Source organism: Pagrus major, chromosome 2, assembly GCF_040436345.1.
Source record: "Pagrus major chromosome 2, Pma_NU_1.0".
Taxonomy (NCBI): Eukaryota; Metazoa; Chordata; class Actinopteri; order Spariformes; family Sparidae; genus Pagrus; species Pagrus major.
The window spans coordinates 34281783-34297825 of record NC_133216.1 but is presented as its reverse complement, the minus strand read 5'-3'; the positions used below and the strand labels follow the sequence as shown (position 1 = coordinate 34297825).

The window sequence follows — 16043 nt, the reverse complement described above, 5'->3', positions numbered from 1 at the left end:
CTCACTGACTGTGGATCATCATGCTGTGTGAAAGGACACACCTCCATCAGTCTTTGTAGACACTTGGAGACACATAGTTTTGAGTTTCATTGACACCACGGCTATAGTTGTCTGTAGGTCTATACATTTCAAGTTGATTTTTGGGGGTTGTTGACTGGATATAATGTGAGAGTCTATAGAGAGAGATGGGTGATGGCACAACAAGGAGGAGAGGTCAGAGGGTGGTCCCTTGTGGAGCACAAAGCACCCAGTTGGTCTGCCCCAGCCATGTGGCCACAACAGACATGGACTCCATCCAGTGTTGCTGCTGCTGCACCTCCTGAATAGGAAAGAGGAGGGGATGGGGTTGACTTTTTCCATCAAGTAGCACTGCGTTACAGAGGAGCCAGGACTTTCAACCTACCAGAATATATCCAGTTGAACAGCTTTTCAAATTGAAACTCCAAGTTGGGAAAGATTTTCTTTCACTTTTTCTGACAGCAAGGCAACATGGCTAATACAGTTTGTAATAGTCATATTACATACATATACATTCTGTTTTTAAAGACTGACATAAATTTTGTCATGGCACTTCCAAATCCCAAAGTTTAGAGTCCCTGAAGTCCTGAAAGATTTTTTTTTTTTTAAATTGCGCACAAGATTCTGCTTTTAAAGTTTAAAAATAATAATACAAAATCTGGACTTTGGGAAACATTTTAACGGCATAACAGTCAGTTTATTTTTAAATCTATTAGAATGCTTGGTAACATCTACATCTGAAGGGAAACAAAGCTGCTAGAGGTCCAGGTTAACTGATATACCATTACACTGTTTCTGTAACTGAATTATCAGAGCTGGAGCAGATTCTCACTATGATGGTGGAGAGCTGAACTCTAAATGCAATGAGAGAACCACTAAAAACTCAGACTGACATGGGGGAAAAAACACTACACAAGATTTAGATTGCAGTGCTGCTCTTTAGTGTTGACCTAATATTAACTGTCTAAAATCCAGTTAACTAAATCCAGTGTCTGTCATTAGCATGCATTGTAAACTGCCAGGAGCACCTCTGTTCTACGCTCTTCACTGTGTGGACATTTGTGGTAAACTGAGTGTTGGAAGTGTCTGTGGTCTGTCCCCTATCAGCCTGCGTGTTAACGTGCATTGTGATGCTGTGCAGAACATAGCCTTTTTTCTTCAAATGTGAGTTAACTTTGGTTGTTAATGATTTGACACAAGCCCGGGCTTCTTCAAAGTCCTAGTAACAACTCAAGTGCAAACCTGAGAAATATCAGTAATATTCTGATTTTAAGGGCCTGTATCATGAAGAAAGTTTAACATAGTCAGGCTCTCTTTGGAATCACTGGCTTCACAGCTAACAGAGGGGATCCTAGATAACTGGTTTCACAAAACTGGTTATCAACTGGCATTTATTCTGGGTTTCCAGTCTGGCTATTAGCATGTTCATTAGAAAGAGGCAGAGTTTTTAATTACAAACATGGTCTGCCTCTTCCTTGTGAACGTGCCAATAGCCAGACTGGAAACCCAGAGTGGAGTCCTTTTAATATGATGTGAGATGAAATGTTTATTCCTAAGAGGAGATTGGCTAATTATGGAAGCAAAACAATTATATCCCGCAAGGGAAAATGTATAATATATGTGCAACTTGAACAAAATATGAAACGGTAGAAAATAATATTGCAAGTAAGGCTAAGGACATAAATAGTAGAAATTGTGATGCATTAATTTTGCCTGACTGATAGTATAGAGTATTTTCTCCTAGGTTGAACAAAAATCCTAGATCTGTGATATACATAAAAATATTATTATATTATATTGTAACGTATTGCTGCTAAAGCAAAGGAAAAGAAAAAAACCTGACCTTTTTTTAATACATTTTTTTGGTCAAATTTTCTCAATTTTCATCACAAAGTTGCCTCATGTTTGGGTGTAAAAGCATCAACACTGTAAGGAATATAAGGATCTTTGTGCAATCAAAATGCCAATAGAATGATCATTCAGTGTATGGGCTATTTATTGTGGTAAATTGCCCCTTGTTTGGTAGAATCTCTGTTTTAAACCCAGACTGGACACCTGGAACAACAAAATAATTCTACTGATCTATAAACATATTTGTTGTCATGGTATTCTCCCATGGTTTAAAGTGAGCCAGTTTGTGATGTCGGAAAAACTTAAGTTGGGCCAAAAGGTAGGCAGCCTACCCACTAATTTCACTTCATGATACAGCCCCAAGATGGGAACATTTTCCTTATTGAGAATGATCAAAATGTTGTGGTGTAATTATGAGTTCTTGCATTAATGTGTTGCCTTAATTCCAAAATAAGAGCGTAATGCCACTCAAGAAAATGCAATCCAAGTTTAGCAAGTCAAACTGAGTCTGCTGGATGAGAGTTGACGAGATCATTTTAGCTGGCTGGCTGCCATCAGGTCATCCTTAAGGGTGTTTCATGAGCAGAGCTTATTGCTTGGACAAGATTAAACTCCCGTAACCCCCATGGTTTAAGAACATGGAAATAAAGCACAGATTATATCAATTTTCAGCAAAGTTAACGGATATGTAAAGAAAACAGACAGAGAAACTCTAAGGAAAGCTCAGTCTGAAAATTAACCAGACAAAGTTGATGCTCACATGGAGGACTAAATTTCCATCAAATTGAAAATCAGCCTGATTTACTGAAGTAATCCTGTTTTATCTGACTATGTTGCTTTTATGAAACACCCCTCTGGATTAGTTAAACCACATCTGAAGAAAAGGATTCTGCTGAGCAGGGAGAATCACTGTCCTACAACATGCTACAATAGCATTTTTTTCTATTTGCTTTCAGTTAAATCTACATCTGAATGTGTCTTGTCACTGTAGTATAGATTTATTTTTTCAGACATTGAATCATGTTTATCCAGTGTCATGAGGTCAGACCTACTAGACCTATGTGTTTGCAATTCTTATATGGCAGTGTTAGATCCAGCCTTAAGAGGCTGAATGAACTGTGTAAGGGATTAATTTCCATGATGACTGTACTTCTGAATAACATTACATTGATGCATTTCTGAGGTCTTCTTTTTCTCTTCTTTTTTATTGAGTCTCTTTTCAGTGGAAATGAAATCAATGTTACTCTAGCAATAAGGCAGCTTTATTTTGACAAATTGAAGGACATAATGGGAAATGGGTGGGCTCTAAGTGTTCCATTTTGACAAAGGGAAGTTAACTGCATAACGGTTGTCAATAGGTTAACAACACTTTTAATGCTCCTTAATAATACAGAACTTTAATAATGTATCTCAGGAACGGTTAATTTGGTGTTTGATTAGTGAGTCATCATGCCAGGGGGTAGTTGGTGGAGGAAAAGGGCATGATTGTGCTTGGAAAAAAAAATACTGATGTTTAAGAAATTAGGCATTTTGAAAATGTATTACAAGATATGTATGAGTTATTGAAGGTGTCCACATGTTGGTGCTGGAATTGGAGCAGTAGCCATATTGTCTGTTGTTGGCTTGTGTGCATACTTCCTCTGTTATAAATCAACTTCTTCTTTAAAATCCGGATTAAATATGCCATGCAAGTATATTTCCCCCCTCTTAAAGACAACAACCCAGAGATCCTCGCCACACCTGTTTGATCAAACTAGAGTTTTGTTCATTTCTCTGTAAATAAGATATTTGACTGTACTTTTCTATAACACTGGAGAGAGATATAAAGGGAACATGATCATTATTATTATTATTATTATTTCTTTTGTTTCTGTTTGGTTTGTTCTGGTTCATCCTGCCTCCCCTCTTCCAGTCACTCAATGTTCTCAAGCTGTGGGACTGATTTTTAAGTGTTTTAAGTCATCATTTGATTATTTAAATGGATGTTAAGCTCTTGTGCCCAAAAGCTTATAACATGTACAGGTCAGTTTTTGCTAGGCTCATCTGAAGTGTGATTTGTTGATTGTACAGATCTATTAGGGGGAAAAATAAAAGTTATTGAAAGTGTTTATGGTACTTTCTTTTTCCAAGTCTTCGTTCATGTAGACTTTCTTCTCTTTCTCTTCGTCACATTGCCTTGTTGGTCTATAGACATTTGAACATCAATGATAATTAGCAGATAATTACATTAACACTGGGAGCTGACAGCTTCTGATTCTTTGGTCAGACAGAATAGACATCTATCTAAAACATGTTGCATCATTAAAGGAACAGTTCACCCGAAAGTGAAAATTCAGTCATTATCTAAATTGATATGGATTTACACACTCTGCCTGAGGTCAAGCTCGTGCATCCAATTAACACAGGATGTGCACTAATTCTTTAGTGTAGCGGCCTCAATGAAGATTTAGTTTTAAAAAGTTAGTCTTTATCACCGCTCCTACAATGTGTATCAGATTAATTTACAGGAGCAACTTTCAAAGTCACACATTCTCTAAATTCTCTTTGTAAGGTAACATTTACATATCCATTAGTAAAAATATTAAGAAAAACTTTGCCAGCAGGAACTCTGCCATTTCATAGAACAGGTGTATGGGTCATTCCCATACACCTGTCATTGGACTTTGAAAAATGCTATAGTTGTATTCCAAATAATCCAATAAATGATTTATTCTCTCGTAGCTAATTTTACATATTTTTGTGATTCTTTGTATGTGTATTGTAAGACTTACCAATCCCTTAGCCTATTTTTCACTGGATTGGGATGAAATTTGTCCTGAACATCCAAGAAACCCTAAGGATATTAAGCCATATTTCCTCATTTAAATATTTTTTTAAAAAAAGATTCTTTTGACTTTTAGCCTTTACTTAAATGGGAAAGTCTATGGAGTGTAACAAGAAATGGGGGAGGGAGAGAAGGGATGACATGCAGCGAAGGGGCCCGGGTTGAAACCTAAGGCCACTGCAGAGGACCCAAATGAATAATCTTACATTTTCAAAATTTAGAATCTCCACTAGTGTAGTATTATTATAGTTCTATCATGTCAACAAGTTATTTGGTCCTGCCTAAAATAATGAATGTCACAGATCTTGTTATACAGTATATAGCTTTGTAACTAAATAATCCACTTTTTTTAAAACATATTTTGACAAAAGATTTTTGGAAGAAACACTATTTTAATTTCCTCGAAACGTTTTTAATTTATAAGATTCACAAAATGATTAAATTTATATCAGAGGGCCAAACTTTAAAAATGCATAACTTCCTATGACTCTAATGGAAGATTTTTACAAGATTTCTTTCAAGAGAAATATATGACATGAACTGGGAGGTCCTAAGTAAATCGGTATGAAATCACCCATACTTGAAATATCTTAATTTAAAATCTCAGTTTGAACATCAGAGTTCAGTACACTGGCTTAGCCAGAAAAAAGACATTGGGTGTGCACCAGCAAAGACTGGGTGTGCCAAATTTATTTTCAACAAACTGAGAGTTACACCTCCACAAACATTCAAAAGAATGTATCTCTCTCCATTCCAACATTATTAACACAAAACATATCCACACGTTGTGTGCGTTCTTATCAGTAATAACAAACCATGTGTTATGCGCTCTCAACAAGCCATAGGCCTTTAACTAGCATCAGACACAGACTGCACATACTAACTTGGGCTTAACAGTCGCATCATTTTGGCAAGCCTGTATGATCATACTTATCTTCTAATCTATATGCAACGCTGAGTAAAAAAGAACTGTTAGTAACTGTCGAGGTTTCTTGAAATAATTTATCAGGGAACTCTGTTTCATCGCTATTAGCAGCAGAACTGACGACGTTAGCGCTCCCGCAATGCTTGCTGGGCGAGGGGTCACAGTCAGGTCAGTAGGTTGCCAGGTGCAGGTGTCGCAACGCATCGTCTGACGGCAATTATTTGGGTGTGCCAGCTGCCTCTGTGGGTGGCACCGGCACACCCGGGCACACCCGTGGCTACGCCATTGGTTCAGTAGGGTCTGGGTGGTCTTTGCATCGCTGAAATCCGAGAGGCACCTGGCTGCAGGCCTCCACTGTGAAGTCGCTTCCGGTGCAGGCTCCACTGTCAGGACACCTCCACTGTCAGGACGGGAAGTGACGACATTTAAATCTGGATTTCACCTGCATTTTCATTCGAGAGAGACCAGCGAGTGAGCCTGTGTTCCGAGTAGCGGTGAGTTGCTGATTTTTATTATCCACAGGAAGTAAATGCATGGTTTCTTGTGTTCTTCGTCAATATAGGTGCCGTAAAATAATAACGTTATAGAATCATTAATGATGCAAATTAGTTAGATAACGTCAAAGTTCACTTTCACTAATGGCGGTAAATTATCAGGGATTATTAACTGTATAGTGCATAACCTAAAGTAACTGTTCGCATTTGTTTGTATGTAACGTTATAAAACATTTTTGTAAACTCTCCTTGCATTAGCTGGGCATCGTCACAAAGTTGAAAACGTGTCTTTCTGAACTCACAGACGTGATATGTGAGACAGCCAAGCTACCAACATGATGCAACACACCACGATGTTTTGCCAGAGGTCGACTAGCTAATTGGTGATATCACCTGTTTAAGTGCACAAGTGGAATCAAAATGTGGCACATTTTTACTTTTTTATTTTTCCACCTCTGTTGTAAACTACAGTATATAAACAAAACGAATAGTAACTGAAATTACTGAGAAGTAGCTTCTGCACCATCAGTACTTTTATTTTTGATACTGAGGAAGGAAATACACATTTAGAGTGACGTCTGAGAAGAGAAGGGCCCTCTGACCTCCAGACTGACTGATGGGATCTTTTCTTTTTCTTCTTTTTGGAGCTTGTGTTTTGAATATTACAACTGATAATTTTGCTTGTCTATATATTTTCAGGAAGAAGAGCAGCAGGCTGAGGTCTCAGTCAGACCTAAGCTTTTTCACAGTATCTATTGGTCAGATACTGTTGGTGCAGCAGCTATGTACAGACATCTTTCTTTCTGTCTTTTCCATAGGACTCGGTTGAAGATCGCATTCTTCACGATTGCAGACATGCAGCAGAGTGGGTTGAGGCCAACAGACAACTGTTGTCTGCCAAAGTGGACCTGCCTGATGTTCTGTGCTTGGGGGAGGAGAAACAGGCTGAGGCTGCTCTGCAATATGGGAGGGTGTGGAAAGAAGAGGTGGATGAGCATGAAAAGGAAGCAATCCTGGAGTCCTTCAAGTTCACGTTTTACAATACTGAGGACATGTGGAAATTCTGCGAAGAAATAATGGACAGAAGAAATTATTTGGCCTATTGTGAATGTCACACAGATGAGTGAGTTTGTATTAAAATAAAGAATAAAGGGCTACAGAACATTTAATCATGTTGTGACTTGGTGTGTTTTTTGTTTGTCTCATGGATCACTTAATAATTCACTTGGATTATACTGTAGATATCAAGAGTAAGTGTAGTATTCAGTGGTACTTGGGTGTTCCAGCAGAACAAGAACATAATTAGCATAGATATAGAACCAAACATGAAATGTATGGTGGTAAAGAATAAAAATACAGAATAATACAACAGGAAAAAAAAACTGAAAAAATATATAGAAAAAGAGCAGTGCAATAAAGTCAAAGTTAAATGATAAAAAGTCAGTTAAGTACTGTATAGTGCACAATAAAATGTATAGGCCATTGACATCTTATGAGATGTTGGCTTATGAATATGAGTAATAACTTAAAAGACAATTTGTGCACTGAGCAATGTTATTCCTGCCCTCTATTGTTTTCATTTATCAACTATTTGACCTTCTCTTTTCAAGATCCTCAGCTTTGTAGTAGGCTGCAAATAGACTATTGAGACCCCGAGTCATATCACCACCGTTTGTTTTTCCTAATGACTAAGTTGTAAAATTACGCAGTGCAGTGTATTAGTCGGGCTTTTTGTCCTAGATTTGGACAGAATAAATCAAAATGCCCACGTTGGGGCTCGTGCGCAACATAAAAGGAAAACACGGACCAAAAACGACAAACAAAAAAGTTTACTATAAAAATACGATATAACGATTTATACTATAGGCAAGGAATTAATAGATTTTACGTCATATTGTTTACTAATTAATGCATTTGTGAGGAAAACGATTCAACCGGAAGTGCATTCGCGATTTTATTTTGAAATGTATCCCGTGCATTTCCTGTCCTGACAGTGGAGGCGGCCTGAGAGTGGAGCCTGCGGCGGTAGCGACCTCACAGTGGAGGTCTGCAGCCAGGACCTGTTGGAGAGTCAAATCCTGCTATGAACAGGCAGCAAGTATAATCTGTAATCAACAGCCACACTGTCCACACTGACAAGATCATCATACAAATTAATATCTTGCACACAGTCTAAGTATGACCATAACTGACACTGAATACTTTCACACATTTTCTCACATTTTAATTACCTTGAATGACCTGTTTCCATCCATCTGACACAGTCTAAATTACAATTGAAAATCATAAGCTTCGAGTTTATCACAGATCGGTTGAACACTGAAATCCATGTGACTTTTTCTAAGTTGCCATTTATTTGAAACCTGTGTTGTTACCTATCTAATGTTCATTCATCTACTGTGCTGTTTCAAGAACCCAAGGGTGAAGCTGCATGAAAATATGACAGGAAGTAAGATAATTTGGCTTTCAAAATAAACTTGTAACACGTGTGTAAAAAGAATATCGAGGTACTGAACACAATCAAATGTGTATTTCCCTCTTATTACAGTGTAAACTTTATCTCAACAAATTCATTTACAGTTTGTGACAGTAGATAATCTGTCTGATAGTCTGTCGTTTTCCGGTAGCTATATGATGCTCACACTGAAATATTTAATCTCAGGATGCCATTTTTTTCAGTTATAGGCCTACTATTAGATCAAATGACAATATTCTAAATTTCATGCATGCATCATGTTATACCAATATTCCCAAAATTCATATTTGGTATGTCTGATATATTTCAGGATTTACACTAGAATTCACAATACAGTAATATTCAGTGGGGTTGGAAAATGGTTAGTTGGACAACACGAGTATCTGAGCATACCAGAATAAGATGTATATATTTATTTACTTTTCATAGTGGTCTGTACATAGGAGCACATTTTTGTTCCTGTCTTGGATTCATCCATAAAAGAGAAATTCCACTTAAAAAGTGCAAAGCAGTCCTTGTCATAGAAAATTATGTAACAGTTGAGTGTTCAAAATGTACACATTTTTTTACGCATTCACTATTGTTTAGTATGGCTGATTTAACCAAAACTCAATATTACTATGTTACTATATTACTATCTTTTGGCATTGGGGTGTTGTAGATAGATCACATCCTAAACAATGATGTAAATTGCCTAGATGTATTTATTTTAATTATTACAACACTGTATACGTATCTACAACTTTGATGGGTGTTAATTATTTTTAAAACATGATTTAAATATTGTTTCATATAATCTATATAACATTATCCACTGTGTACACATAAATACGTATTTTATTTTGAAGCGTTGAATATGTTCCGGCTAATCTGACACATCCGGTTGCCAGCTGAATTTTATGGCATATCTGCTGGTGTGTGAAGGGACAGTATCCATCTGGTTTCCATTACAATGCTAAAATCTGCCGTCCCACTGCTCAGCTGTACTTCCTCTCGACACTTTGGCACACTGTGGCTATGATCTGTTCAGCTGGACCCTCTGCGCCTCTGTCAGTGAGTAACGTTGCAGCTAGCGTTGGTCCGTTGTTTTTTTCCAGCCGAAGGACGTGTTTGACAATGCACAGCTTTAACCAAATGATCTGGTGTAAATATTGAGTCTGGTTTACCACTCTGATTCGTAAAAAAACAACATGGCAATGGAAAAAGCGTTCATGTATTCAGTAGTATGCGTTTCTTGCACCGAAAATGACTGGAATTCGTAACATTCGTGTCTTGAATTCGATGACATATTTAGACCGAGCTAATTTAGGTTGGATGCTGCGAGTGCGAGTCACTGACCGAGGCCTTGTAGATGATAATTCCCTGTCCGGAAGACCTTAGATGCCTGGTTGGATTAGTTAGCTGTAACAGCTAACATATCGCCGTTAAAGCTTGTTTAACTTAAGGTCGCTGCTGACATAATCTATGTAGCACAAAGTCACCGTTTTAGTATTGTTAAAAAAATGTTCGGGCGAATAATGACGATACTTGGATAAACATTTGTCTGTTCCGAGTTGGCTAGTAGCTGAAAAGTACCGTTAGCTAGTTAGCAGCAATTTATCAGATACCTGATACGAGCACATGCAAAGAGCAACGCTTTGTAACGTTAGTGTATGGGAACGTTAACGTTATGCCACACTATAAAAAATAATATATTACACCTTGCTTATCGAAAAATACAGGTAACATTACACGATAAAACAAGTTAGCTTCTATAGCCCCTTATGGTCTAGCCTACTTTTTATTTTGGAATACATCTGATCCACGAGGCACAAAATTCTGAAGTAAAAGCCCCTTATTTCTGATGCTGTTCCTTTAAAAACCCTTCCCTCTTAAAATATACCATGTTGTACAGTGTAACTGATTCGAAACAAACATACATACAAACTATTGTAATGAAGCTGGATGTTAGGCGGTTTGCTACAACTGCTTCCAATGTGAACTAGATCAGAGGCTCCCAACTTTTTGGTGCTAAGGCCCCCTAAATAGCATCAGCTCATAATGACTGGGCCCACCATTTGCAAGATGACTACAGGAAAAAAATATATTTCCCTATGTTTATTAATGCAATAGTAGTGACATTTGCATTTCAAATCTTAAATCATTCAATGAGAGTCCATATTTCTGAGTGGCAAGCTCAAATTGTGGCAGCAGCAGATGGCAATTTCCCTTCCTGTGGCAGGCTCCGCTGCCACTGACCTGCCACAGATGCTGGAACTATTTGTAGCATCTGCCACTGAACCGCCGCTCTTTGGAGCAACTGCCACTTACTTGTTGTAGCAGCCACAGACCTGCCACTGTCACTTGCAGTTGTTTAGGGCAGCTGCCACATACAGGTAGCAAGTGCAGTAGGTGCAGAGAAATGTATTTGTGGTAAATAAATGGGTAAGGTCCGGAGATGGGTTTAAGATATATTGTTGCTGTATAATTTTTTTTAACTGGCTTTACTTGTTATTTTCACTAAGCCCATTTACTGTTTCCAGGGACTTGTCCCCCTGAATAGTCTCTTTCAATTGTAAACATATAATTTTAAATAATATAAAATATGCATTGAAAACATGTACAATGACTTGAACCTATCAAGTTTTAAAGATTGGTTCTCCCCTTCAGATGCGTCACAGTGGTTTGGTCCACTGCCTACTGACATGCACCTCCATACACATTAGTGCTTGGTAGTCTGTGGGGTTGTCTCTGGGACAAACAAAGCAGGTATTAAATCTGTGATTTCTGTCACATCTGAAACCTCACATCCCACTTACCACAACTTTTTGTGTTCTTAAATATTTTACAGGCCGATTTTAAAGAAGTCAAATTATTTATTGTGTGCTGTTTATAATATGAACGTGGGCTATTTAGTCTCCACATTGGCCACATAGCATGTTTTCTGTTAACAGAATAGCCTAAACCTTAAAAATCAGACAAATAAGATGTCCAAAATCTGTCCAATTCAGCAAAAATATAAAGTTTCTATAAAACGTCATATAGTCCACATCTACAGCTGCTTGACCAGGCGACAGCCAGGCGTTTCCCATCATGCCATGGGTCTTGCAGTCAGTGGAGAGCAACTGCAGTGCCTGGTTCCAAAAACTGCAGTCGCTGCGATCCCGTGAGATTACCGTTGCCCACATGTGCATGACGTCAGTGCAAAGTCGGGATCAAGCCGGCATGCATTGTGCGGCGATTGCCGCTGATTGATTCTGCACAGGACTGGCTCATCTCGGACAAGCCTACTTTGTGGCACCTACTGGCATATAGTGGCACCATGTATGCCGAGTAGGGATGTAACGATGCATCGTGACACGATTAAAAATCGGTACAAATGCGTGACGATTCGCACCGGTTGACAGAAAAAATTAATCGCGAATGCGAGAGAAGTAGGATACGTTCTTTTTTTTTTTTTTTTTTGTTTTTAGAAATAGGTTACGTTATCTTAAAAAAAAAAGTCACTGTTTGGTGATTCATTTGTTCAACGTCAGATGTCAAGTCATGTGACTTACGTCACTACGTAGGTACGGGGCACAGAACACGAGGGAAGACATGGCGACGGTAGGCAACAACTTTGAAATAGAGGATGCACCGAGCGGTTTTAAATCACCTGTGTGGCGGCATTTTGGATTCCCCATATACACAAATACAACCGGTGAGAAATGGACAGACAAAACCAAAACAGCATGTAAATATTGCAAGAGACTGCTAACATATACCGGCAACACAAGCAACATGCAGCAGCATATTAGCCGCCACCACAGTGAGAAGCAAAGTAACGTTACGCCACCTCCTGAGCGAAAATTGCCAAAGGGGCAAACCACCCTGACGAGAGGCTTTGCATCTCCTCTCCCCCATAACAACGCAAGAGCGCAAGGAATTACCTGGGCAATTGGTTATTTTATTGGAAAAGATTTGAGGCCATTTTCAGTCGTTGAAAATGAGGGCTTTCGGCTGTTGATGAACACACTGGAGCCAAGATACCGCATCCCGTCACGACAACACTTCAGCCAGGTGGTGGTGCCAAAACTCTACCAGGAGGTAAAGAGGTTTCTGTAAAGAAAGCACCTCTAAGGTTTTTTTCCTATGAATAAAAGATCATTTTATTTGGTCATAATTTGTCTGTAGCTCATTTTGATTAAAAAAAAAATCGTGAGAAAATCGTATCGTGAACAAAAAATCGTGAACCGTATCGAATCGTGAGTTGAGTGTATCGTTACATCCCTAATGACGAGGAATGAAAGAAATGACATAAAGGTAGATATCTTTTTTATAAAAAATAAACTGTAAAAGCCTATTGTGATTACTTTTTGTGCCATGACTACTATTACTTCTCAAAGTTCAAAGCATGATAAAATTAGAGGATCTTTATGACTATACTATGAATGACTATATGACTACTAGCTTTAGTTTTTCAATCCTAATAATATTTTTTTTTTATTGTTATTATTATTATTGTTGTTATTATTATGATTATTTTCTGACCCTGGTCAGCAAAGCAGCACTATCTAGATCAAATGACAAGGTGTGAGAGGCTTTCGGCCTTACAGCTTTAATGAGGGGTAATTACAGTCAGTTTGACACAGAAGCTTTACGCTTTATGTGTTACAGAAACAGCAGACTAGTTCAAGTCCCAGTTAACAGCATCTACTGTAAATAAATCGGTTGTCATCAGTGAATGCAATCTTACCTTCCAATTCCATAAAACTAGGGATGTGAAAAAATAACGGATTCACATAAGAATCGCGATTCTTATCTCCCATGATTCAGAAACTATTCTCCAATGTCAAAAATATTTTTTTCTAAATGTTATTTAGTAGCGGGATGTTGACGTCACGAAAAAAGACGTAATTAAATTGCAAGGGTGGTGCAGCACCCGGACAATTTTCAGTGCGCACACACAAGAGCAATCTTGAAGTTTCAGCTCAAACAAAGCAGCGGTTGCAAGCTTTTCTTTTGTTTAATGACTGGATAACTTTGCAAGACAACATTAAGCAGGCCACATGTTTGTGAACACTTTTATGCCGTCACGAGATTTTGGTGAAGTTACGTTAACAGAGTGGAGCAGCAGTCAGTAGTAAGAGACAAGACAAGCTGACAACCGCTAACAAACACACACCATTAAACACGTTAAACTCTGTGGTGAAGGAAATAACTCTGTTTTACCTAAACATTTAAACCAAAAAAAAAACCCTACTTCTGCTCAGCATCTTAGATAGACTCCCCGGCACTAACAGTACAGAAAAGAGTCTGCTCTCACTGCTGGACTTGTAACGTTAATAACACAGAAAATCGAAAATCAGTTCTGAATGGAATCAGACACCCAAGAATGGAAATCGAAACGAATCGTGATATTGACAGACTCACACCCTTGTTATAAACTAGTTGCAGTTTTATTTACCCTCATAAGGTATAGACTTAGACCCAAGTGTAAGATTAAGACCTTGTGGTAAGATTTCTTAGGCATTTTAGAAGGCATCTCAGTTAAACAGCCTTCTAACATGAAATATATAAAATAAAATAAAAACTAGGGTTAGGGTTGTAATTGAAGATCTTAATATGCAGTATGCCTATATGGCTTTATATGCACAGGAAATGCACTTTTCCCTAAGGTTTTGTAGTTTATATGCTGCCAGAATATGTTTCTTGTAGAGACCTCAGATCAAGAGACCTACTTGCTCATAATGACAACACATCAGACCAACAGGGAACCCACATTTTTGGACACTTCAATTCAAAGGGGTCCCTTACCCAGTTTAGATGGGTGTTTTCAAGGTCAGGGAAATAGTCTCTGAAATTAGGTGCTCCACGAGGGACTGGATCATTTTGTGAGTAGGCACTAGCTAGCTAAAAACTTAAATTTCAGCAGAGCTGAACTGTTACCAACACAGTTTGTGTGATGAATGATGTTTTAACTGGCAGGCAATTAGAAAAACAGGCATAATATCATTTGGATATGTTTATATATAATTAGAAATATATATATGTTATAATAATAATTTGATTTCCCTCATTTTCCCTCTCTCCCTCTTCAAGGCTACTCACTTTGAAATCATGGGACTAGATAAGATAGATGCCTTGAATGATTTTTGGCTGGAAGCCCTACAAGTGCGTTTGTCCATGAGTGAGAAAGTGATACCGCTTTTCCACCAAAACTAGCTCTATTCTGTTTGCCCTTGAAAGTATATGAAATTGGTGCCAAAAAAAGAAATACTCTTCCAAATTTTACTTAACTTGTAGACTTTTCCTTTTTATTGACATTTGTCTGCACTTGCACGGGATGCACAGGAGGCAGTAGCACCGTGGATCACTGCCTGCTTCCTCTTGGTGCCCAGCAAGGCTGTCCCAAGTCCCCAGGAAGAGTGCCAGGTTTTGAAGCCAACTTTCATAGTGGCCAAACTGTATAATTACAATGCCACGTGATGCACTGGGGCCCAGAAATACTTTTCTCATAAGCTTACATTGTGAAAGAAGCATCTGTAAAAAAAGTGGATAATTTTTTTTTTAAACGTCACAAATTGAGCTGCTTTTATGTAAATGGCCTGTCATCTAGAAATGGATCATAGACCACAATCTGTTCAACGTAAACATGGTGTATGTGATGTCACACCTTAAGTCAGTGATTGTTGTCAAAGTTTGTGATGGGAATCTTTGATGATGGTGTTTATGTGCTTTAGAGCCAGACCAATGTTGGGCTTTTGAGATGATAGGTCAGAAATGGATTAGGTTAAAAACGATAAACAAATTCAAGTAGAATTTTTTAATTTAGATATTTTAATGGAGTCGGAGCGAGCTGTACAGGACAAAGTACACAATGACACTATTTTAAATCACTCCTAGCATTGTTTTCTGCATTATATGGTCTGTGGAAAGTTAAGTTTAGATATCAACGCATATCAGAAAAAAAATATATCCTGATACCTATATGTCTGGCCCATTTAAGGGTCATACTAGCCAATAAAATCGGCTCACCAATAAAATCGGTTGGGCTTAATTATTTTACCTCATTAAAATGTTTAATAGGTAGTTAATTGGATTTATTTTACTGTCACTGATTCTGCAGGATTACACTTGATACCAGTCAGCATATCTGCCAGGCAGCCAGCCAGGTAATGTAAAGCAGTGAGACAGTAGCCCCATTCACACTGCCATTTGCATGCGGGGATCCTGCGCCAATTCTCCACATTCGCCTCTGTGTGAAAGTCTCAGATGCAGTGAGGGTTGAAATTTCGCTGCGCCTCTGATGCGCCTCCGGAGGTAGTATCAGAGGTAGTATCAGAGGTAGTATCAGAGGTAGTATCAGAGGCGTAGTATTGGCGAACCGAACCAGTGTGAATGGATAAGCCGGCGGCGTGGAGCAAAAGTGTGTCGGTCTGACAGTCTGATAACTAAACAGATCCTTCACTCAACAAAATAAAGAGAAATATCCCA

General features: G+C 38.3%; 1 protein-coding gene and 1 long non-coding RNA gene across 3 annotated transcripts in view; both read left to right on the top strand.

The window, feature by feature from the left end:
- Positions 1 to 6062: 6062 nt before the first annotated feature.
- On the top strand, positions 6063 to 7281 carry LOC141015038 (uncharacterized). The gene is made up of 2 exons (XR_012180534.1): positions 6063 to 6112; positions 6931 to 7281. It is a non-coding gene; the product is annotated as an uncharacterized lncRNA (long non-coding RNA).
- Positions 7282 to 9463: 2182 nt separating this feature from the next.
- cuedc1b (CUE domain containing 1b) overlaps positions 9464 to 16043 on the top strand; it is a 43267-nt gene continuing 36687 nt past the window's right edge. The window contains exon 1 of one of the 2 annotated variants that reach the window (XM_073483833.1): positions 9464 to 9641. The gene's annotated coding sequence lies outside the window, so the exon portion shown is untranslated. The remainder of the gene's footprint in view (positions 9642 to 16043) is intronic. The other variant, XM_073483825.1, reaches the window with a different exon arrangement.